We start from the raw sequence: 24,947 nt of genomic DNA, 5'->3' as shown, positions 1-24,947 counted from the left end.
TTCACACTCACATTCACACCTACGCTCAATTTAGAGTCACCAGTTAACCTAACCTGCATGTCTTTGGACTGTGGGGGAAACCGGAGCACCCGGAGGAAACCCTCGCAGACACGGGGAGAACATGCAAACTCCACACAGAAAGGCCCCTTGTATAACATACCTGTTAAAAACTGTGTTAAATATCTTGGAATTCATGTTTGTAAGGACCCCAAAACTTCACAAAACCAAATCCATTTTAAACATGTGGCTAGGCGGCACGGCGGTGTAGTGGTTAGCGCTGTCGCCTCACAGCAAGAAGGTCCGGGTTCGAGCCCCGTGGCCGACGAGGGCCTTTCTGTGTGGAGTTTGCATGTTCTCCCCGTGTCCGTGTGGGTTTCCTCCGGGTGCTCCGGTTTCCCCCACAGTCCAAAGACATGCAGGTTAGGTTAACTGGTGACTCTAAATTGACCGTAGGTGTGAATGTGAGTGTGAATGGTTGTCTGTGTCTATGTGTCAGCCCTGTGATGACCTGGCGACTTGTCCAGGGTGTACCCCGCCTTTCACCCGTAGTCAGCTGGGATAGGCTCCAGCTTGCGTGCAACCCTGTAGAACAGGATAAAGTGGCTCGAGATAATGAGATGAGATGAGACATGTGGCTACAAAGAGACCTTTCCATCATAGGATGAATTTTGTTAACTAAATCCGAAGGAGTGTCACGTTTTGTCTACCCTGCTCTCTCTCTCACTGTCTTGGACTCAACCTGCAAAGACATCAATACCATCTTCATTAACTTTGTGTGGAAGAATAAACACCATTACCTGAGGAAGGAGATCTTGTCTGGATCCAGGGAGGAAGGTGGCTTCGAACTTTTGGACTTAGGACTTAAATTACACGTTTAAAATGAAATGGGTGAAAGAATGTTTGACAACACCTGATTCTATATGGTATTTCATCCCACACAACATATTTAAAGAAGTAGGAGGTCTACAGTTTCTGTTAAGATGTGATTATAATGTATCCAAGCTCCCCCTTGAGCTATCAAAATTCTATCAACAGGCTTTATTAGCATGGAAATTGTGCTACTCACACAATTTTTCTCCACACAAAACAATAATTTGGAATAAGAAGAATATTACTAAAGGACGCAAGTCCCTGTATTGTCAAAACTGGGTCGAAAAAAACGTAATATTTTTAAAGGATCTTTTTAACAACGAAGGTCATTGATTGTCATCTGAGATGTTTCTGCAAAAAAAGGATTTCCCATCAAACCCAAGGAATATAGATTTATAGTTAGCTCTATTCCCAGCGGTTTGAAAGAGCTAATGAAAGGCTGTAGTAATCTACACGAGGTTATTAACCTTCAACAGACACTTTATTTAGATGGAATCCAGTTTATTAGTTATAAATGTACAAATAAACATATTAGAAGATGCCTTTATAGCAAAAGAAAAATAACTCCTCATGGAAAGACTTATTGGAACTCCCTCTTCAAAGATATAAACTGGAGTAGAGCTTGGCTTGTCCCATTTAAATTTTTAATTTCTAACAAACCAGAGAATTACATCTTAAACTATTACATCTTTCCTACTAATGCATACATCTCCACATTTTCCGATATCGATGACAGCTGTACCTCTTGTAAAAAAGAGAGAGAAAGTATCATCCATTTATTTTATAAATGCCCATTTTGTATCACCTTTTGGAAAGATTTGGGAAATTTTCTTTTCGCTAAAACTACAGTCAAGTATCACTTTGATGAGAAAATCATTATTGTTGGCACTTTCTTGTACAATAATAAATTTAACATAATTAATCTCCTTATATTATTAGGTAAATTCCATATACATAAAGTCAAAATGTCCAAGGCAGCCCCTACATTCCCATTATTTTTAATTGAATTAAAAATGTATTTTGAGTCTCTGTCACATATCGAATCCAATAAAAAGTGCTTATCAGCTATTCAATTTTATTCAAATTATATTAAGTGAAATTGTCTGTCATTTCAATTTGCCCTGTTTTATATCTCCTTTTCTTTATTTAAACTTATTTCTATTTATTATTTTATGTTATTTTATTCACTTATTTATCTTATCACCCCTTTTTTTTCTCATCTCATCTCATCTCATCTCATCTCATTATCTCTAGCCGCTTTATCCTGTTCTACAGGGTCGCAGGCAAGCTGGAGCCTATCCCAGCTGACTACGGGCGAAAGGCGGGGTACACCCTGGACAAGTCGCCAGGTCATCACAGGGCTGACACATAGACACAGACAACCATTCACACTCACATTCACACCTACGGTCAATTTAGAGTCACCAGTTAACCTAACCTGCATGTCTTTGGACTGTGGGGGAAACCGGAGCACCCGGAGGAAACCCACGCGGACACGGGGAGAACATGCAAACTCCACACAGAAAGGCCCTCGCCGGCCCCGGGGCTCGAACCCGGACCTTCTTGCCGTGAGGCGACAGTACTAACCACTACACCACCGTGCCGCCCCCCCCCCCCCCTTTTTTTCTATATTACTTATTTTTTTTAATTTATGCCTTTGTCATGTCTTGGAATGTCTGTCACTTTGTCTTTCACTCATTCTTACTGTTTTGTTGTATTGTCTAATCTTAAAAAAAAAAACAGAGATGATGAATGGTGTGGAAAGCCAAGTGTGTGACTTTACATTACAAATAGTCTGAACTTCTACTTGGGGGTGGCACTGTCGCCTCACAGCAAGAAGGTCCTGTGTTCGAGCCCAGTGGGCCAAACTGTGTGTGGAGTTTGCATGTTCTCCCCGTGTCTGCGTGGGTTTCCTCCGGGTGCTCTGGTTTCCCCCACAGTCCAAAGACATGCAGGTTAGGCTAATTGGTGGCTCTAAATTGACCGTAGGTGTGAATGCTTGTTTGTGTCTATGTGGATGACCTGGCATCTTGTCCAGGGTGTACCCTGCCTCTCACCCATAGTCAGCTGGGATAGGATCCAGCTTGCCCCGCAACCCTGTAGAACAGGATAAGCGGCTACAGATAATGGATGGATGAATTTCTACTACTGATTCCTCATACTTTTGTTGTAAGTCAGGCTTGAGGCAAGCCATGTTTGGTTGACTTGGCCAGAATTGCAGTGGTAGGGTGGTCAGATCCTTTCTGCACACACACCTATGGGTGACTTAGAGCAGCTAGTTAACCTAACTGCATGTCTTTGGACTGTGGGGGAAACCGGAGCACCCGGAGGAAACCCGGGAGAGCATGCAAACTCCGCACAGAAAGGCCCCTCGTCAGCCACTGGGCTCAAACCCAGAACCTTCTTGCTGTGACAGTGCTAACTACTGCATCACCATGCCGCCCCGTTTGTTATAAGTAGTCCTTTTATTTATTCATTTATTTATTTTTAAATAGTAGTTGGCATGCTGTCAGCCCTGCGATAACCTGACGACTTGTGCATGGTGTATCCTGTCTCTCGCCCATAGTCAGTTGGGCTCCAGCTCGCCTGCGGCCCTGTCGAACAGGATAAGCAGCTACAGTTAATGGATGGATGGATAGATAGCTGGCATGCCGTTTTGGATGTAGCATTGTAGCAGTTGCATAGGTGGTGACAAATTGGATGCAGAATTGTCAGATAACTGGTAAGACACAGCTTGCAGGGACAACACCTGGCATAGTTTAGTCCTAACCCTAGTTTTCTGTGTGATCGGGGATCTGTGAACACCAGATAAATGCCAGTATTCATCACAAATACCGCCATCATACACTAACTATGGCCCAAGGTTTGTGACCATTGCCCTTGTACTTTTTTAACATCTTGTTCTAGATTTAGTCCCCCTTTTCTGTTATAATACCCTCCATTCTTCTGCGAAAGCTTTCCACTATATTTTGGAGCTTGGCTATAGGGATTTGTGCTCATTCAACCATAAGAGCATTAGTGAGGTCAGGCACTGATGTTGGGCGAGGAGGCCTGGGGTGCAGTCAACACTCCAGTTCATCGCAAAGGTCCTCACTTGGGCTGGCTGAGGTCAGGGTTTTGTGCAGACCACTCAAGTTCTTCCAAACCATGTGGCATGTGGCAAACCATGTCTTTATGGAGCTCGCTTTGTGCACAGGGCATTGTCATGCTGGAACAGATTTGGGCCCCTTAGTTTCAGTGAAGGGAAATTGAAACTAAGTGTCACCTCAACATGTACCTCTGCCTACAAACATGGTCATCATAGACTCTGACTCCCAGCTCACATATTCAAGTTCACCCACTTACTGATTGCACATACCTGGACTCAGTTACTGCCACACATGATATAAGCGCACTTCATCATCATCATCATGGTTTTCCTAGTGCGGCCGCACAACAGCCTTAGGGCGCTCTTCCTTAAAATGGTTTTCGAGGAATCGCAAGAAATTTGCAGCACAGTGCCTTTGCAAAGTATTTATTCTCTGTTTTCACATCTGAGATACCAAGCCTTTTGTTCGTGTTTGCCACTTCTTGTTTTGACCCACATTTGTTTTCTTGTTTTGTGATCCTTGCCTTGCTCTTTGATAAACTGTTCATACGTCACCTGACCTCATGCCTGTTTCTTGACTCTGACCTTTTCTTTTTGTATTTGTTTATATCTTTGCTAAATAAAAGGATTTACCGCAACTGTCCCTGTCTCTGCCATCTGACAGTGTGTATGAAAATGGACTCAGATTGTGGTGTCTAAAGGTCCTGCATTGTCCGTCTGTCTGTGCTGGTTTTGTGATTCTGAAATCTGCACTCTCCTTTCGAGGGCTTATTTGTTGGCAGGCCCAAAAAGTGACCCTAATGACATTTATAAACCAAGTTTGCAGAGAGTCACCCTGAGTAATATATCAGTCCACACTCTTACAGAGACATCAGCATCTCCACATTGGAGGGTATTTATGACTAGCAAGCTGTTTAGTTCCTTCAGACCTCATCTCATCTCATCTCATCTCATCTCATCTCATCTCATTATCTCTAGCTGCTTTATCCTTCTACAGGGTCGCAGGCAAGCTGGAGCCTATCCCAGCTGACTACGGGCGAAAGGCGGGGTACACCCTGGACAAGTCGCCAGGTCATCACAGGGCTGACACAGAGACACAGACAACCATTCACACTCACGTTCACACCTACGGTCAATTTAGAGTCACCAGTTAACCTAACCTGCATGTCTTTGGACTGTGGGGGAAACCGGAGCACCTGGAGGAAACCCACGCAGACACGGGGAGAACATGCAAACTCCGCACAGAAAGGCCCTCGCCGGCCCCGGGGCTCGAACCCAGGACCTTCTTACTGTGAGGCGACAGCGCTAACCACTACACCACCGTTCCGCCCCATATATATATATATATATATATATATATATATATATATATATACACGCTTATGGGTACTGAAATGGGGCATGAACTTATTCACCTAAAACCATTTCTTTTTTTACCATCAGGTCACAAAACATGTAATCTTTAATGAATGATATGTTAAAAGATAACTTTAATTTTCTGAGATGTAATAAAAACATATTTATATGCCAAAGTCAAGCCTATGAGTTCCAAAATGATGTCTGTTACATTACTTCTGTTACGATTGTCCATCTCACGTCTGTTACAAATTAATTACAATCTAGCTATATACCATGTTAATCTTATTGAAAGAATGTGTATGTTTATTCTACTACACATGTTTATTAATTATATTTGCTAAAACATCACCTTCCTATGTTTCAAAAAGTAATTCTACATTGTTAAAATTGAGAATATATATGTCCACAACACTTCTGTTACGTTCTGACTTTGGCATATAAATATGTTTTTATTACATCTCAGAAAATTAAAGTTATCTTTTAACATATCATTCATTAAAGATTACATGTTTTGTGACCTGATGGTAAAAAAAAGAAATGGTTTTAGGTGAATTTTTAAAAATAAGTTCATGTCCCCATTTCAGTACCCATAAGCGTGGAATCACTCATATATATATATATATATATATATATATATATATATATATATATATATATATATATATATATATATATATATTTTTTTTTTTTTTTTTTTTTTTTAAATTACACTTAAACCCTTGACAAATAAGGGTGAAAATTTTGAATGAAACATAAATGTATTTCTAATTTTTAACAACATGGCTAGAACTTTCCATTTGTATTCTTTTGTATGACTTTTAAAATTTGTATACAGTATTACACTTTTTGCAGAATGCTTATTTTTCTAATTTCTTTTGGTGTAATTAGATTAGATTAGATTAGATTAGATTAGATTAGATTAGATTAGATTAGATTAGATTAGATAAAACTTTATTGATCCCTTTGGGAGGGTTCCCTCAGGGAAATTAAGAGCTCTCAGCAACCTCTGTCATTATTAAACCACATCTACTAAAATCAATTGTGCCAGACTGGAAACGTGCTATGCTGGAAAGCATAACAATTAATCTGCAAAACAAATACTAAAACAGAAGGAACACTTATTTAGATTAAATCAATCAGTGAACTTTCTCTTAATTTTAATGAAGAAAAATCACTTGATCATGTGGTATCTATTAAAATGGAAGCAGGGTCTGAAACAATTAGACTGAGGAGCCTGGGCCAGATTTGGCTGTGAACTAGAATTCAAATCTGTGTAAAGTTGCACTAATGCAAGTTGTTCTCTGCTGTCCACAGTGAATACTGTCCTAGACAATTTTGCAAGGTGTATTAGGGCGAGAAATTTGCTATGAGCTCATGGACACAGGCTTCACCAATGGGTACATAGACGGTACTCATGAGCGTCCTTTTGAGCCCCAAAAACAGAGTCCTGGAAAGCATCGTTATGCTTTCCAGCATAACACATTTCCAGTCTAGCACAGTTGATTTAGTAGTAAAATTAGCTCATGTTTTAAGTCGTTCAAATTCTGTAAAGCTGCTTTGCGACAATGTTTATTGTTAAAAGCGCTGTACAAATAAACTTGACTTGATTTGACTTGACTAGATGTGGTTTAATATGGACAGAGGTTGCTGAGAACTGAAGACTAATGGTCAAAAGAGCCCAGAACTGTAAATAGCCAACATTAAATCCTTGAGCAAGTCACTTGGTCACCTGTGTTGGACTCCAGTTTTCCAGACTGGGTGATGGATGGTTTACGGCCTATTAACCCCCCCATGCAAATGTGGACTGCTAACAAAAAGACAAGCAGGGGCTCTCTGTGTCTGTGTGAAAGATACAGAGAAAAGAAACTGGGAAGCTGTGAGGAACTGTAAGAATCCAGTCAGACTGGCCTGACTAGATTACATAGTCTAGATAGGAACAGAGCATGTGAAATAGAGCTTAGAAAAAGTCTCTTTGTCTTTGTTTTTTTTCTCCTCTACATAAAGTTTCAGCACAAGCTAAACTTCTATGAATGATATAGGTACAACCCCCAGTTAAAAATGAATTACTTTAAATGTTTTATTATGCAGCTCACGTGACTGTGCATCTTCACATGAACAAAAGTATAACTACATTTAATTGCTGCTATTTGTGTCTTGAGAAGGTTTATCTGGTCCAGTGTAAAGCTAAAAACAACAACAACAACAACAATAATAATAATAATAATAATAATAATAATAAACTTTATTAGGCACAGGGTTTCAAAAGCTGACACTTAGGCTACATCCACACGACAACGGCAACGAGATTTTATTAAAAAAAATATCGCGTCCACATGGGCAACGGATCAGTAAAATATCAGGTTCATATGGCAACGCAATGCTTGCTGAAAACGATGCAATACACATGCCACACCTCTACGTGCGCTGTAAGACGGTCCCATCGGAGACACCAGAACAATAGAAGAAGTCGGACGCATGCGCATAAACGCCTTCTTCTACCCGGCGTGAAGCACTCAGAGGAACAAACACACAACAACAACAAGAAGATGGCTGCGACTACGCGAGGAAATCGTGCCTTCTGTGTGTACAAATTAGTTTTATTAGTGTGCATAGTTTTATATAACTTAATTTTCTTATTGTGTGTGAACATTCTGAAAAGCATTTTTATATAATTTATATAACTTTTTATATTGTGTGTGAACATTGTGAAAAGCAGTCTTATCCAATAAAAAAAGAAATTCAAGAAATGGTTCAGTTACTTGTTTATTTAAAAGAAAAGCTGTATACAAAAGTGAATGCAATGCAGTGGTTCATACAAAACAGCGAGAGTGCTGCTTGTTCTAGTCATGTGGTTGTGACGTCATCGTAAACAAATCCATTCTACTCATCCAGACGACTTCGCAACGGCGCCGTTGCCAGATTTTTCTACTCTGGAACCCGTTCTCAAAAAAAATTTCGTTTTGGGGCACCCAAAACGCCGGTGCCGTGTGGACGCCAGGCCGAAACGATAAACAATTTTATCAGATTCACCTGAATCCGTTGCCGTGTGGACAGCCTCTTATTTACATGAAAGCTGTGCATAACAAATATAAATTAATGGCAAATATATAATAACAAATAGCCATCCATTATCTGTAGCCACTTATCCTGTTCTACAGGGTGACAGGTGAGCTGAAGCCTATCCCAGCTGACTATGGGCCAAAGGCGGGGTACACCTTGGACAAGTCGCCAGGTCATCACAGGGCTGACACATAGAGACAAACAACCATTCACACTCACATTCACACCTACGGTCAATTTAGAGCCACCAGTTAACCTAACCTGCATGTCTTTGGACTGTGGGGGAAACCGGAGCACCCGGAGGAAACCCACACGGACACGGGGAGAACATGCAAACTCCACACAGAAAGGCCCTCGACAGCTGCTGGGCTCGAACCCAGGACCTTCTTGCTGTGAGGCGACAGTGCTAACCACTACACCACCATGCCGCCCCATAATAGCAAATATCCATCCATCCATCTATCCATTATCTGTAGCCGCTTATCCTGTTCTACAGGGTCGCAGGCAAGCTGGAGCCTATCCCAGCTGACTATGGGTGAGAGGCGGGGTACACCCTGGACAAGTCGCCAGGTTATCACAGGGCTGACACAGTGACACACAACCATTCACACTCACAGTCAATTTAGAGCCACCAAGTAGCCTAACCTGTATGTCTTTGGACTGTTGTGAAAACCGGAGCACCTGGAGGAAACCCACACAGACACGGAGAGAACATACAAACTCCACACTGGAGTCGAACCCAGGACCTTCTTGCTGTGAGGCAACTGTGCTAACCACTACACCACCGTACCACCCCGTAATAGCAAATATAATAATAATGTGCCTGTGATGACCTGGCGACTTGTCCAGGGTGTACCCCGCCTTTCGCCCATTGTCAGCTCGGATAGGCTCCAACTTGCCTGTGACCCTGTAGAACAGGATAAAGCGGCTACAGATAATGAGATGAGATAATAATGTGGATAAAAATATTAACACTTATGGCAATTTGTATTGACAATGGAAACTTTAAGAAATAGTGTGAAAATGATAATAACTTGTTTGAATACACTGGACAATTTAGAGTTAATCTAGAACATTTTTAGTAATATACAGTACCAGTCAAAAGTTTGGAAACACCTTCAAATTCGATGTTTTTTCATCTCATCTCATTATCTCTAGCCGCTTTATCCTGTTCTACAGGGTCGCAGGCAAGCTGGAGCCTATCCCAGCTGACTACGGGCCAAAGGCGGGGTACACCCTGGACAAGTCGCCAGGTCATCACAGGGCTGACACATAGACACAGACAACCATTCACACTCACATTCACACCTACGGTCAATTTAGAGTCACCAGTTAACCTAACCTGCATGTCTTTGGACTGTGGGGGAAACCGGAGCACCCGGAGGAAACCCACGCAGACACGGGGAGAACATGCAAACTCCACACAGAAAGGCCCTCGCCGGCCCCAGGGCTCGAACCCAGGACCTTCTTGCTGTGAGGCGACAGCGCTAACCACTACACCACCGTGCCGCCTGTTCGGACTTTCTACTTGGACAAAATTTAATAACTGGACCTCAGTGACTTTTAATTGAAGACCCCTGCTCTACAATGTAGGGGAAAAAAATAAAAACATCGAATTTGAAGGCGTTTTCAAACTTTTGATTGGTGCTGTATATAACCAATAGTTTGAGCAAAATGATTTAACACACTGAGAGTTTATAACTATAGAATCCAGACTGGTGAATAATTTAGCAGCAGAATATTTGAAGGATCTACTTGGATGATAATCTTTTTTTTTTTTTTGTAAATGTTGGCGGAAGTTGTTTGTCTCGAGCTTGCCGGATGAAGGTACAGGTGAACGGCGATGGGCGGAGACAGGGAAGAGGAGGAGAGGAGAGGAGTGCACTTGGAAACTCAACTTAGTTTTCCTAAAGCGAGAACTTCAGGTGGAATCTACTTGGTTACCGTCGACCATTGGATCACTCCAGAACTCCCAGTACGGGAAATACTTGGGTAGGAATGCGACTGTGCATCACTTCCGGCTAAATCTCACACTAGGTTTGATCCAGAGATCAGACATTGATTCAGAGGATAATCTGTGAGAAACTGCACTGCAGTTCAGCTTGTGACAAGTTATGGGTAGAAGCTAACAGGCTGCTCTGTAGTACTTTGGAAAGAAGATTCCTAGAAGAAACTCGGAGTTTCTGCTTATCTACAGGTGAGTGTATTTACCTGCTGTCTGACTCAAAGTTTTGTGCTGTGACGTCAGAGCGTTACCTGCGCGTGCTGTTCTCTCTTCCGGAAAAGCAGAAGCAACACCCTGGTTTCTGCTATTTAGATAAATTAAACTGGTTTATTCTGTCTGCCCGAAACCTCATAACACTTTTATTAAATAGGACAATACAGGTGTGTACGTGGGTGGGTGGCAATATTTGTGACATTCATTATGGTACACTAGTATGCAGTTTTGGAAATACTCTGTTAATACAGTAACATAGGTAAGTAAACACAGTGAAGGTGACTTATTATATGAGTGATTCCACGCTTATGGGTACTGAAATGGGGACATGAACTTATTCACCTAAAACCATTTCTTTTTTTACCATCAGGTCACAAAACATGTAATCTTTAATGAATGATATGTTAAAAGATAACTTTAATTTTCTGAGATGTAATAAAAACATATTTATATGCCAAAGTCAAGCCTATGAGTTCCAAAATGATGTCTGTTCCATTACTTCTGTTACGATTGTCCATCTCGCGTCTGTTACAAATTAATTACAATCTAGCTATATACCATGTTAATCTTATTGAAAGAATGTGTATGTTTATTCTACTACACATGTTTATTAATTATATTTGCTAAAACATCACCTTCCGATGTTTCAAAAAGTAATTCTCCATTGTTAAAATTGAGAATCTATATGTCCACAACACTTCTGTTACGTTCTGACTTTGGCATATAAATGTTTTTATTACATCTCAGAAAGTTAAAGTTATCTTTTAACATATCATTCATTAAAGATTACATGTTTTGTGACCTGATGGTAAAAAAAAGAAATGGTTTTAGGTGAATTTTTAAAAATAAGTTCATGTCCCCATTTCAGTACCCATAAGCGTGGAATCACTCTTATATAATATAATATCTCTCACACACACACACACTGTAAATTCTGAAAATTAACCTTACTTAAGAGCATGCAAACTGATCACCTTAAAAAAAAAAACTAAGTGGAATAGGAATTGTATGCTATGCTAACAAAAAAAATTAACATTTCTTAGCACATCAAATTCCTATTCTTGTTTTTTTATCAGTTTAAATGCTTTTTTTTTTAGAATTTACAGTGCATCTATCTATCTATCTATCTATCTATCTATCTATCTATCTATCTATCTATCTATCTATCTATCTATCCAGGGTGCGATTTGTCAAAAAACCAGAAGGGGGGATGTTTTTTTTTTAATCATGAAACGTCACAGAATTAAGGTAACAAAAGGCTAACAGCTCAATAACATCTGATGATATCAAATGAATAACACTAAATGAAAACGAACACTAAACCAGAGATAGTAAATTCATCTTCCTATCTCTCTGACTAAATACACGAACACTAACACAACAAAGTTCGCATTGCTTGTCGCGTTGCTGTGATGTTTCTCTCCCTCTGGATTAAATGGACAGTGACTTGAAAATCACTAAAATACATGAATACTAAATGAACAGTTTACTCTGATGGCGCGGTTCACATTGTGCGCAGCTTTCCGATTTAAACTGGGTTTTTTTCTCATCCTTATACTTCCTGTTTCATGGACTGTAACGGATTTGCTTATTTAGTAATTTTAATACAGAATTTACTTTGAAATTATAATCAGACACTCCAACGCCCCCCCCAAAAAAAAAAAAAATCGGCCGTGAAAAAGGCGGCATCCGCCCAAAGGCGCGCTGTTTGCATCCCTGCATAGAACGCAAAGATATTGTTATTATCTACAATGTATCTATTTGCTGGGGACATTCGTGAACATCAAAGCTGCCACTTCGGGTCATTTTGAAAGTGAGTGCAATGTAGACCATAGAAAACTGTGTCACAACATGCCTGTCATGTCAACTTTTTTTTTTGGTTTGTTTGTTTTATTGACGGGGTTGTCCCCGAGGATTTTTTTTCAGCAGAGATAAAAACCAGAGGGGGGGATGATCCCCACCATCCCCCCCAGCAAATCGCACCCAGTATCTATCTATCTACACTACCGTTCAAAAGTTTGGGGTCACCCAGACAATTTTGTGTTTTCCATGAAAAGTCACGCTTTTATTTACCACCATAAGTTGTAAAATGAATAGAAAATATAGTCGAGACATTTTTCTGGCCATTTTGAGCATTTAATCGACCCCACAAATGTGATGCTCCAGAAACTCAATCTGCTCAAAGGAAGGTCAGTTTTATAGCTTCTCTAAAGAGCTCAACTGTTTTCAGCTGTGCTAACATGATTGTACAAGGGTTTTCTAATCATCCATTAGCCTTCTGAGGCAATGAGCAAACACATTGTACCATTAGAACACTGGCGTGATAGGTGGGGTTTACATTAGACCGTATCAGCGGATCATCAGATTAACGTTTTTAAAAATGATTAGCGTGCACACAGCAACGCCAATACACGGATACGCTAATCACATGACTAATTCGGCACGTAAGTTGAAATGTGTCAGTGCGGCTCATCGCTTCCTCCTCAGCGGCTGCGCTCCAAATCACTCCGCCCTGAACAGCGAGTGCCCTCTGGAGGGTGCGCACTCCGGCCCTGCGCAGCTCACAGAGCGCGCGAGTGAGCGCACGAGCAGTGATTCGGGACTGAGCCGCTGTGCGCAAGTTACTTACCACTTGCAAGTGGAAGGATGGCAAGCCTAAAGACAATCATAACTACACAATGGGCAGTATTTGCATCAGTATTTGCAGTATTTTCATACTTTTATACTCTTTAATGAAAGGTGATACAAGGCGGAAGTCTGCGCCGTTTTTCAGCAGTCGCGTCACATGACCAACGCCAGCGAATCAGGAAGGTGGATGTCACAGTGACGTTGTCCAATGAGACGCCAGCTAGAGCTCAGCACAGCGTATCCGTGTATTCTCAATGTTTACACAGCACCGGACCAGACACGATCTGGATTGAATATGTGGACCCTGGCGGATTCCCGTTTCCCGGCGTTTCCAGGCGTTTTAATGTAAACGGACAGTGCATCTGCGAAGAAAACAAGACAGATACGGTCTAATGTAAACTTGGCCGTAGTTGTTGGAAATGGGCCTCTATATAAGGTATTAGGCAGAGACCCGTCCACCCGTAAATTTGACGGGCAATTGCCGATTTCAACGGGCAAGTATACACACAGACGGATACTGAAACGGACGATAATGCCGAAAATTTTCGCACATGAATACTCCCACATGTCATCCGATAAATCCAGTTATGTTCCGCCCACACACGGACTGGCCATCGGGAGTAGCGGGAGTTTTCCCGGTGGGCTGGTGGTTCAGTGTGGGCCGGCGGAGAAAAAAAAAAAAAAACAGTTGCGCGCTGGCCTTTAATATGATAAGCAATGTTAACAGTTTCTTTAACAAACTGTTAACATTGCTTATTACAGTTGCGCGCTGGCCTTTAATATGATAAGCAATGTTAACAGTTTGTTAAAGAAACTGTTAACATTGCTTATCATATTAAAGGCCAGCGCGCAACTGTTTTTTTTTTTTTTTTCTCCGCTGGCCCACACTGAACCACCGGCCCACTGGGAAAACTCCCGCTACTCCCGATGGCCAGTCCGTGTGTGGTTCCGCCATCATTTACAAATCGTAAGAAACACAGTTTAATACGAAAAATACTGAAAACTTGAAATGAAAAATCAGAATATTTCATCGTTTCCGCCATTTTGGCCCGCACTGAATCTTGTAACATGCGGACTGAATAAATCGCGAATTCTGATTGGTCGAAAATTGCCAAACACCCTGCGTTGTAGTTTCCTCTTTCTTGGCGGGAGAACCGCATTTTTTTTGCTGACTCACTCTTCTGGATCAAGATGAATCCCAACAAACGCCCCAAATTGAATGTGACAAAAACTGATTCGTTTTTCCACAAAAAGACAGAAAAGGTATGTGTGATACATTGATTAACAAGGGGGGTTCATTGGGGTATGGTAAAATAGAATACTGTTGGTTTTTTTTTTTTATTAAATACTGTAACTAGATCAAAAGATTATATACAATTCATTGTTGTTTATTTTCTTTTCACTTTTGTTACCAAATCAAACACCATACATACATCTGATACATTCAGGAGTGAAACTGAAAAAAATACAAAGTAAAAATATGCAATATTTCTGATCAAAAATTACACGCCATTTCACCCTGAAAATGTCCTAGAATGCAGGAAATGAAGTCTAAATTTCAAAAATTTTCTGGGGGGCATGCCCCCAGACCCCCCTAGAGGGACTTCGCGCCTGCGGCGCTCGTCTTCGCACCTGCGGCGCTTATCAGGATTATATAAAATATTATTTTTGACTGGTAAATTTCTTTTTCTGCCTAATACCCTACCTCTATACACCTATGGAGATATTGCACCAAAAACCACACATTTGCAGCTAGAATAGTCATTTACCACATTAGCAATGTATAGAGTGGATTTCTGATTAGTTTAAAGTGAGCTTCATTGAAAAGAACAGTGCTTTTCTTTCAAAACTAAGGACATTTCAAAGTGACCCCAAACTTTTGAACGGATCTATCTATCTATCTATCTATCTGTCTGTCTGTCTGTCTGTCAGTCAGTCTGTCACTGTGTAGTTGTTATTGTTACCATAGAATGTCCAGCCTGTAACTATAAAGAAATGTTTTATTTAAACAAATATATACAACAAATCACACAGGGGGAAAAAAAGCAGTTTGCCAATAGTATACAGAATACACAATAGTTTGTGTGTATATATTATATATTATTAGTTTGTTACTCAAATACTGATCATATGTATATTTTTAAACAGTCATCAATTTCCATCAAGAGCTCAGATTAGTTAAAAGCGATTCTTGAAATCGTATAATGCATCGGATTAGCAATGATTTATAATATCTAACCGAATTATAGGCCATATTTTTACTGACCCATGTTTTTATAAAATCGCTTTCTGCAGGTATCTGTTGCAAACTTCGGTGAAATGGCATATGCATAATGAAGGCATGTTTAAAACAATGCGTTGTCATTCGTGTAAGGTCATGCCCAAGTCACAGCCTAAAATGCGTCATTGGATTGGAATATATGACAGATCTAGTTATATACCAGTTAGAAGTCATCTCATCTCATTATCTGTAACCGCTTTATCCTGTTCTACAGGGTCGCAGGCAAGCTGGAGCCTATCCCAGCTGACTACGGGCCAAAGGCGGGGTACACCCTGGACAAGTCGCCAGGTCATCACAGGGCTGACACATAGACACAGACAACCATTCACACTCACATTCACACCTACGCTCAATTTAGAGTCACCAGTTAACCTAACCTGCATGTCTTTGGACTGTGGGGGAAACCGGAGCACCCGGAGGAAACCCACGCGGACACGGGGAGAACATGCAAACTCCACACAGAAAGGCCCTCGCCGGCCACGGGGCTCGAACCCAGGACCTTCTTGCTGTGAGGCGACGGCGCTAACCATTACACCACCGTGCCGCCCTCCAGTTACTACATGTGTCAAATGAAGTTACATAGTCATGAGTGATCTCTTATGATTAGTTTCTGCTGTTGTTATGAGTAGTGCCACAGTATAAATTTATCGCCTGGTAAAATGATTTCTGAGCTTGATTTGATTGTTTATATGAAAGGATAGCTATCGTCTGTTATGTGGGTAAATAAATAGGAGAACCTTAATACGCAAACAACATAAGTCTTACTGTTTCACAAACATGCACAAATGGTGCTTTTGACATTCGTTTGTATTTTGTTATAAGGCAAACTATAAATTATGATTTGAATGACCAAGAGACAGCTGGCCTAATTATAACTAACTGCTCATTCATATATATTTTTTTAAATTAATTTGCCACAGCTATAAGGAACCTAATACAGAGATTTTGTAATCTGATGGAAGCCTGTAATGTCCGGTAAACACTATAAGACACACCTAGTATGTTATCATACACCTTCAGAAGCAATCATCTCGACATAAATGCTGCCTTTTATTTCTAGGGCTGGGCAATATAACGAAAATATTTATATCATTAATACATTGTTACTATGTACTTTCTAAGATGTTGCAGGTGTTGTCAGTATTTTTATAACATTTAGAAACTCTGACTGGAAGATTAGATATTAAAGTACGTCCTACTTTTTGTTGTTGATTTATTTCTGTGAATTTTGTTCACCAGTTGTTTTTTTAATGCAACACAGCAGTTTTTCCTGGTGTGTTTTGTAAACTTAGTGCAGATTGTAGATGTCTACAAATATTGCGATTGATTCATACACATGATGTAATATTTTTGTCATCACCAACTCCTGATCTATAACATAGACAACTAATGCCAAGGTTTTGCTGCATCTGTGAGTGATCATGGATCATTAATCAACCTTAAGGCCCGGTCACACAGCGCTTTACGGCTTTATCACGGCCAAAACACGTCAAAAAGTGCTCTCCCGTGAAGCAGACGATGTTGTTCGTGTTGATGTCGAAGTTAAGACGTGTTACAGCCTCATCGCGTCTGTAGCACTGCCGATCACGTGTTGAGCGCGGACGTAAAACGGGCACTCCACTGCCATAGCACTGCCAAATCACGGGTAACCGCGGCTCAGCGTCGTTGGAAGAGCGGCTTGCTGCGCATATAAAAGCGGTCGCGCACGGCTGGTCTTCACAGTTGCCGATCCAGATCTCTTAGGCTGGTGTCAGTCTCTGCACAATTTCATCGTACATCGCAGGAGGCATCCTCATAAAGTTCTGAAAGGCTCTTGGATCTTTGTTACGCAGCTCGACCATGAGACGGTCGTAAAGCCCAAGCTGAGGTCTCCTCGCAATCCAGTCACGCACCCAGATGTTCCGTACCACCCTCCTCCTCCTTCTTCTTCTTCTTCTCTCAGCAAGGATATGTTGAGCCTGTATCAGTTGGTTCTGTTGGTGCTGGAGCATTAAGATGAGGACATCACAGCGTTGAGGGTTCATGTTCACCCCTTGACATCTAGACTGCAAGTGCCGAGGTCTCAGAAAATTACGGTATTTACATGCCGCAAATCAGAAGTGATGCAGAAGTGATTAGACAGTGATCAATCGAATTTAGAACTTGTTTGAGACGTCGTTTAACGGGCTTAGACAGTGCTATGTACGCGGAAAAATCCATTTCTCAGTGATAAGCCGCTAAACACACGCTATATCCCGTGATACCAACGCGTAACACCCGTCCGATGACCGTGCTCTGCCCGTGATAGACCGCCAAACTTTCGCGTCTTACCACGTCTCCCCAAGTTTTAATAACGGCCGGGACACTGATTATCACGTGTTTTTCACGTGTGTTGCACGTCTTTACCACGTGTGCCAGCCGTGGTTGTCCGCGGTCTAAAGTTTTGAGCAGTCCAAAAAGTTTTTACCGCGTCCGACGCCGTTCCGATTTTCCCCTGCGTCCTGTCACGTCTGTATATCGACTGTAACACGTCTTAACTTCGACATCAACACGAACAACATCGTCTGCTTCACGGGAGAGCACTTTTTGACGGGTTTTGGCCGTGATAAAGCCGTAAAGCGCTGTGTGACCGGGCCTTTAGGCTAAGAAACTGATTTTACAGACGCAGTGTCTCTGTGAAACTGTTGTTTAGTTCATTATTTATCCTCTCATTGTTTTGGGTGTTGTTTTTTGGGTGTATCCCTGGTGAATTTTATGTTGATAGTCTCGGGTAGCGTGTGCTTGTCTGAACTGGCCCCCATGTCTTTGACTCAGACATGTGCACATGCTAACTGATGCTTTTTTGGTTGTGTTTCATTTAATCATTCACTAAAGGTTATGTGTGAGGCCTTTGTGCTCTGTCTGTCCTTCCAACACTGGGATATTGCCAACGTCTACATTTGGGAATTAATTGAACATGTGGGGTTTTGTTGTTGTTGTTTTTAGACTTATCTCGATAGTGCATAAAGATATTTAGGATTTGCCTGTGAAAGGTAGGTGTTGGATATACAAAAACAGGCATACTTTTTTATTATTATTCTTTTTGTCTGGTGATTAAAAAAAAAATCACTATTAGATTTATTGCAGTGTAACCAAAAAGTCATAGGTGGGTACAATGCAATACAAGATGAATAAGTAGTCCAGATCGTGGAAGAAATAAAAAAGAAACCTGAATCGCAAGTTCTATTGCATAAACAGCAATGTAGACATTGTGTTCTTGCTTTTTGGTACAAAACATGTTCTTGCTGTTATGTTCTAATAATAATATGATCAAAGTGCCACATCCGTCTACCCTCATGGAATGGATAGATGACAGGAAATCGTAGCCTGACATTAGCTACATTGACATTGTCAGTTATTTTATTCTCAGTGAGGGTGTTGATGGCGAGGAGCTAAGGCCCTGTCCACACGGCAACGGATTCAGGTGAATCTGATAAAATTGCTTATCGTTTAGGCCTGGCGTCCACACGGCACCGGCGTTTTGGGTGCCCCAAAACGAAATCTTTTGAGAACGGGTTCCAGAGTGAAAAAATCTGGCAACAGTGCTGTTGCGAAGTCGTCTGGATGAGTAGAACGGATTTGTTTACGATGACGTCACAACCACATGACTGTCAGTGCTTCACGCCGGGTAGAAGTGTAACGAACTCGATGCGAGTTGTCAACAAATCCTATAACTTGGTTCATGAAACGCGCTTACAAAATATTTTCACTGTGAATATTTGTGTAATGGTGCAAAGTGAGAGAGAGAGAGAGTGAGAGAATAGCCCTTAGGGCAGAGTCTTTAGTCCAAACACTGCGGAAGCAGTACCAAACCGCGCACTGCCCGTGCGCTTTCCAAGAACAATCCCGCCAGCAAAAATAGGGAAAAAAAAAAAGGAGCGATCTCACCTCTTCAGATGTTGGTTTAAGTCCTACAATACATTCTTCAAAAAGGGCGTAGAAGAACAAAGTAATCCATCGACGTGTAGCATTCAATTTATTCTGGACCATTAAAGAATTCTGAATGATATCAGAATGTTGGCGTACCGGCTTCCATCTACCCCCATTCATTCCTCTTTCCGTGTCTTTCGTTTTACGCTACTGATTAATAATCAAAACTTTATGTGGCTGATGCTACAGAAGAAGGGGTTTATCAGAGATGCCTACTAGTACGGCTTGGCCGTATTTTGTACGGAAAAGTTACGTAAATACGATGTTACGGCAAACAGTGTTATTCTGTACGGAATTATTATAAAGTCTTAAAAAATTCCAGTGAGTTGTTTTTAAATGTCCAAGCGACTTTTTCAATCCATGCGCGATTCACGGCTTTATTTTTACGACAACCACACATGCTGTGTGTGACATGCACGGATACATAGACATATAAACATAGACGCCGCCTTCCGCGTAGAATCATACGTCATCCTCGCCGCCATATTTGATGGGGCAAAGCAGAGAATAAAGATGCCTCATTCATGTGCTGCGTTTAACTGTACCAACAGGTTTACCGTCCAAACGAGATCACATGGGATTACCTTTCACAGGTGAGACTGGAAAAATACTTTTCATTGTATTTGGTCATTATAACGTAATTTTACGAACAGATTTTTCTGACTTTGTGGCTAATATGAAGTCTCGCGCATAATAGCCGCTCGGTGAAACCTGTCTCCAAACAATTTATAATTTATAAATAAATTTATAATTTATTTCATAGCCCGGCGGCACGGTGGTGTAATGGTTAGCGCTGTCGCCTCACAGCAAGAAGGTCCTGGGTTCGAGCCCCGGGGCCGGCGAGGGCCTTTCTGTGTGGAGTTTACATGTTCTCCCCGTGTCCGCGTGGGTTTCCTCCTGGTGCTCCGGTTTCCCCCACAGTCCAAAGACATGCAGGTTAGGTTAACTGGTGACTCTAAATTGACCGTAGGTGTGAATGTGAGTGTGAATGGTTGTCTGTGTCTATGTGTCAGCCCTGTGATGACCTGGCGACTTGTCCAGGGTGTACCCCGCCTTTCACCCATAGTCAGCTGGGATAGGCTCCAGCTCGCCTGCGACCCTGTAGAAGGATAAAGCGGCTACAGATAATGAGATGAGATTTCATAGCCCACCCAACCAATTTCACCACCAGCTGTCAGATGGTGATGGCACACTCCAAAATAGAAGAGATTGGAAGCATGTCAGACTGTGGAGCAATCACATGGAGCAATTCCATTGTAATATGGTTTAATTGAATTTTTTTCCATATAGCACTGTATATTGCAAAAATTGTTTTTGGAGACATTTTATAGCCTATCTGCACGGCATTTAATGAAAGTGATGCGGAGACGGCACGGCACGGCTTCAGCAGCGCAAGCACAGCACATTATTCTACACGATCCCCTCTGAGCTCCAAAACATGCCTGGATGTGTAGATATCGTTAGTAGCCTACGATAGTAGCAGCGGAATAAAATTTAGGTCACACCTCCCACGGAATATTGACGGGTATTTCGCACACTATTTATAACCATCACATTAAAAGTTATGTGTTGTTCTGATGCCTGTTTGTTTCCCAAATATATACGCGTGTGTCTTAATGGGTGAAAGGCATCGAGTTAAATATTATTGTAGAAAGGGGCTTTATGAAGTTCAGTCCATTTACTTGCATTGGGTTACGGGGAAGATTTGCCACATCAAATATGGCGGACACTCTGACGTATCCCAGCAATGGGCCACCAGCTCAATGCGGCGTCTATGTTTATATGTCTATGTGCGCAGATACCGCACATGCTGTGTGTGACATGCGCAGATACCGCACATTTGTTCGCGCTATTTTCGCTCGGCATCACACACGCATGGTGCTGCTTCTCAATCGTGGAAATGAAACGCTCAGTATCGGGACAAGTGAAACACAGGTCTCAGGTGTTCCTCCTACGATATACAGTAGAATGGCCGTGCATTACACCCAGTCAAAAGGGCAGTGGATACGCGCACTGCAAACTGTGTAGAACTGACATTAACATCACTCATGGTGGTCGCGATGACTGCACGCGGCATGTCAACTACAAAAAAAAACATATGGCGTATGCTGAAATGGCGAGTCAGGCGGAAAGTAAACCTGGGGGTATCCAGCAGTTTTTTACGAAATGTGTGGATGAAAAGACACGGAACGTGACACGTGCTGAAGCGGTGATGGTTGACCTGTGCTTGGAGTTGAACTTGCCGATTAGTGCCATGAAATGTGAGTTAAACTTATTCAGTTTCTTTTTACATGTATGATTTTTATTCACTGAAATATCAAACACTGGCTGTACTTCTTTAATTCAAAGTCTTTTCAGTGTTGCAAGTGCAAATGTACATGTAGTATGATCAAAAACAGAATTTTATGATTAGTGCTGTTGGGATTATGGCAAAAAATTGATCATTCCACTGTTTTAAATACAATTATAAATGTCATTTTATTCAATGTCTCATCTGAAGCATTATGCTGAAGTATTTATATATTGGGACATTAAGATAACAATGTCGGACTCTCATTGGCATGAAATAAGATTTTTTAAAAATTTTATTAGAATCCGTTAACAGGTAGAACATTTTGCCAGGCAATATAATATAATACTTTTGAGGAGTTACATTCAATACCAATGATTGGTAGTCAACCGTAATGTCTGCAAACAGGGAACACTATTGTATTTATAAAAATGTGATGTATTGTATGCTCTAGAAATTTGTTGAGTGGAAATTCAATTGAGATGGCTGCTCGTGTTTTGTTTATTCAATTCATACAAAACAGTACTTCTTAATAATTTAAATGTTAAACATATTGGTATATACACCTCTTTATAATGGAAATGTCCATAAATTAATGTTACTGAAAGTCATTCCAAAATACTGAAAAATGTTTTCAAGAATACTGAAATTCAAAATTTGGGGTAGGCATCTCTGGTTTATGCGCATTCGTCCTACTTCTTCTATTGTTCTGGTGTCTCTGATGGGACCGTCTTACAGCGCATGTAGTGGTGTGGCATGTGTATTACATCGTTTTCAGCAAGCGTTGCGTTGCCATATGTACCTGAAATTTTACTGATCCGTTGCCCATGTGGACGCGATATTTAAAAAAAAAAAATCTCGTTGCCGTTGTCGTGTGGATGTAGTCTAAGGAACTACAAAAGCACGGAGGCGTATCTACACAGAAATAAAATTGGCAAAATTATGTGTAAGAGAGGGTGAGTTTGTTTGCTTAAAGGCTGAGGTTGAGCCGAGCCAGAGCAAAAAAAAAAAAAGGGAACTCCTGCAGTCATGCAGCAGCTATCATCTGGAAGGTAGGCAATGTCAGAGTAGAGTGATTGTATTGGTTTACTAATAATGTAGCGTTATATATATTGTAAGTCGCTTTGGACAAAAATGTCTGCCAGATATCATAACTATAACCATAAGCATCTAGCTCCAGTCTAATAGAACTCTACCAGCCTACCGTACCGTGATGTCTCTTGTATCGGCTCAAGAAGCAAAAGCGAGGTCAGAGAAGCATAGGCTAACCATTTTAATGCAGATGCAAATGCTGTCAATCTTTGGAAACAATAAACATACCATACTTAAATAATTCCATTTCTATGTGTTTGTCCAAGCTTCTTTAACTTCTTAACTACCCTGATAATTCCAGATATTGGATGGTATTTGTAGGTTATTTGTTCACACTAGTACTTCAACACTGGTCGCTCTTGGATTCTCTTGGCTACCGAGGTCACATGCACTTATTGTTAATCACTTTGAGTAAAAACATCAGCTAAATGACTGTAATGTTTGAATAATGTACAACATCAAAACAACAATTGCATAGAATTAATGTTGTTGATTAATCAGTTTCTGGTGGCATATATGTTGAACACAGTGTGGTATTATTCAAGTAAAAATGGTTTCAAATTTGTTTTTCTGTTTGACTAGAGGAAATTTAAGGGCCACTTTATTTTGGCCTGGGCCAATAAGAATTCAGGGATACTGGCAGGGCTCGACATTAACGCTTGTCCGGGACAAGTGATACTTTATGTCGGACAAGTTCATCATCTCAGTTACTTGTCCGATCGGACAAGTGACAAAATACGCCGATATTTGGGTTACATATCAAATTTATCAGTTTATTCACATGATTTCCGAAGCATCTCACTCGACATATTGTTTTGATGAATCGCCGGATGTTTCTATTTGGAAAGAGCGATGTGCGCATGCGCAATATTCCACTTGCGAAACCGGCCAATACCGCTTCGTGTATTTGAGCTGAAAAGTAAATGGTCGTTTATGATTGGTTTTAATCGTGTCATACACGTGGATTTGTTGACATTTCTGTTGGCGGGATCATTATTCAACTGTATATTTACGTTGAGTGTGTGGTAATTTCCAAATCTTTGAATTGTTGTTGATGGTGTTCATTATATAGCCGAGTGTGTGCTGGCGGGGAATGTGCGCCTGCATGCGTGTGGATTGACAGGGAGTGGGGAAAGTTATCTATGAAATACCAAGCTGTCAAATGGCTGCTAATTAGGTTACTGGCTGTATTAATTAACTAATTAGTAATGGGAGTTTAGGGATTTGAAACATCGGGCTCTATAATTTAAATATAATTATGGATTATTTGAAATTATTCATCTCATCTCATTATCTGTAGCCGCTTTATCCTGTTCTACAGGGTCGCAGGCAAGCTGGAGCCTATCCCAGCTGACTACGGGCGAAAGGCGGGGTACACCCTGGACAAGTCGCCAGGTCATCACAGGGCTGACACATAGACACAGACAACCATTCACACTCACATTCACACCTACGGTCAATTTAGAGCCACCAGTTAACCTAACCTGCATGTCTTTGGACTGTGGGTGAAACCGGAGCACCCGGAGGAAACCCACGCGGACACGGGGAGAACATGCAAACTCCACACAGAAAGGCCCTCGCCAGCCACGGGGCTCGAACCCAGACCTTCTTGCTGTGAGGCGACAGCGCTAACCACTACACCACCGTGCCGCCCCTATTTGAAATTATTAATTATCTTTTTTTTGACCATTAAATACCATACAGGAGCGACACTGAATAATTAGACAACAACAATTAATCAGTGGAGGATATATATTCAAAGTTAATAATTTAAAAATGAAAACGTATATAAATTGAATTTTAATATAATTTTTAATTTTCTATATTTTTGAACTTTTGCCTCAGTATATCAAGTATTGATTACTTTTGATTCATAGATATTATGCATATGTTGTGAATTTGGAAACAAATGCAATAAAGATTGTTGAGTTACAAATAGTTTATTTGTGTGTGTTTTTTTTTTTTTTCTCAAATATTTCTTCGGACAAGTCAACTTCACGTTCGGACAAGTAAATTTCCTTTCAACTTGCCCGACAGGACAAGTGGTTTCAAAAGTTAATGTAGAGCCCTGACTGGCCCAAGTGACAACCAAGCACTGAAATTAATTTTTAGC

At 41.0% G+C, this 24,947-nt stretch overlaps 1 protein-coding gene across 1 annotated transcript in view; it reads left to right on the top strand.

Moving 5' to 3' along the window:
• Positions 1-10,233: 10,233 nt before the first annotated feature.
• The window catches only part of tnk1 (tyrosine kinase, non-receptor, 1), a 45,532-nt gene continuing 30,818 nt past the window's right edge, over positions 10,234-24,947 (top strand). Inside the window, exon 1 of the mRNA XM_060935581.1 lies at positions 10,234-10,574. The gene's annotated coding sequence lies outside the window, so the exon portion shown is untranslated. The remainder of the gene's footprint in view (positions 10,575-24,947) is intronic.

Source organism: Neoarius graeffei, chromosome 1 (assembly GCF_027579695.1).
Source record: "Neoarius graeffei isolate fNeoGra1 chromosome 1, fNeoGra1.pri, whole genome shotgun sequence".
In the NCBI taxonomy this organism is placed as follows: domain Eukaryota; kingdom Metazoa; phylum Chordata; class Actinopteri; order Siluriformes; family Ariidae; genus Neoarius; species Neoarius graeffei.
The sequence above is the reverse complement of the archived record's forward strand: the minus strand, read 5'-3'. Positions and strand labels throughout refer to the sequence as shown.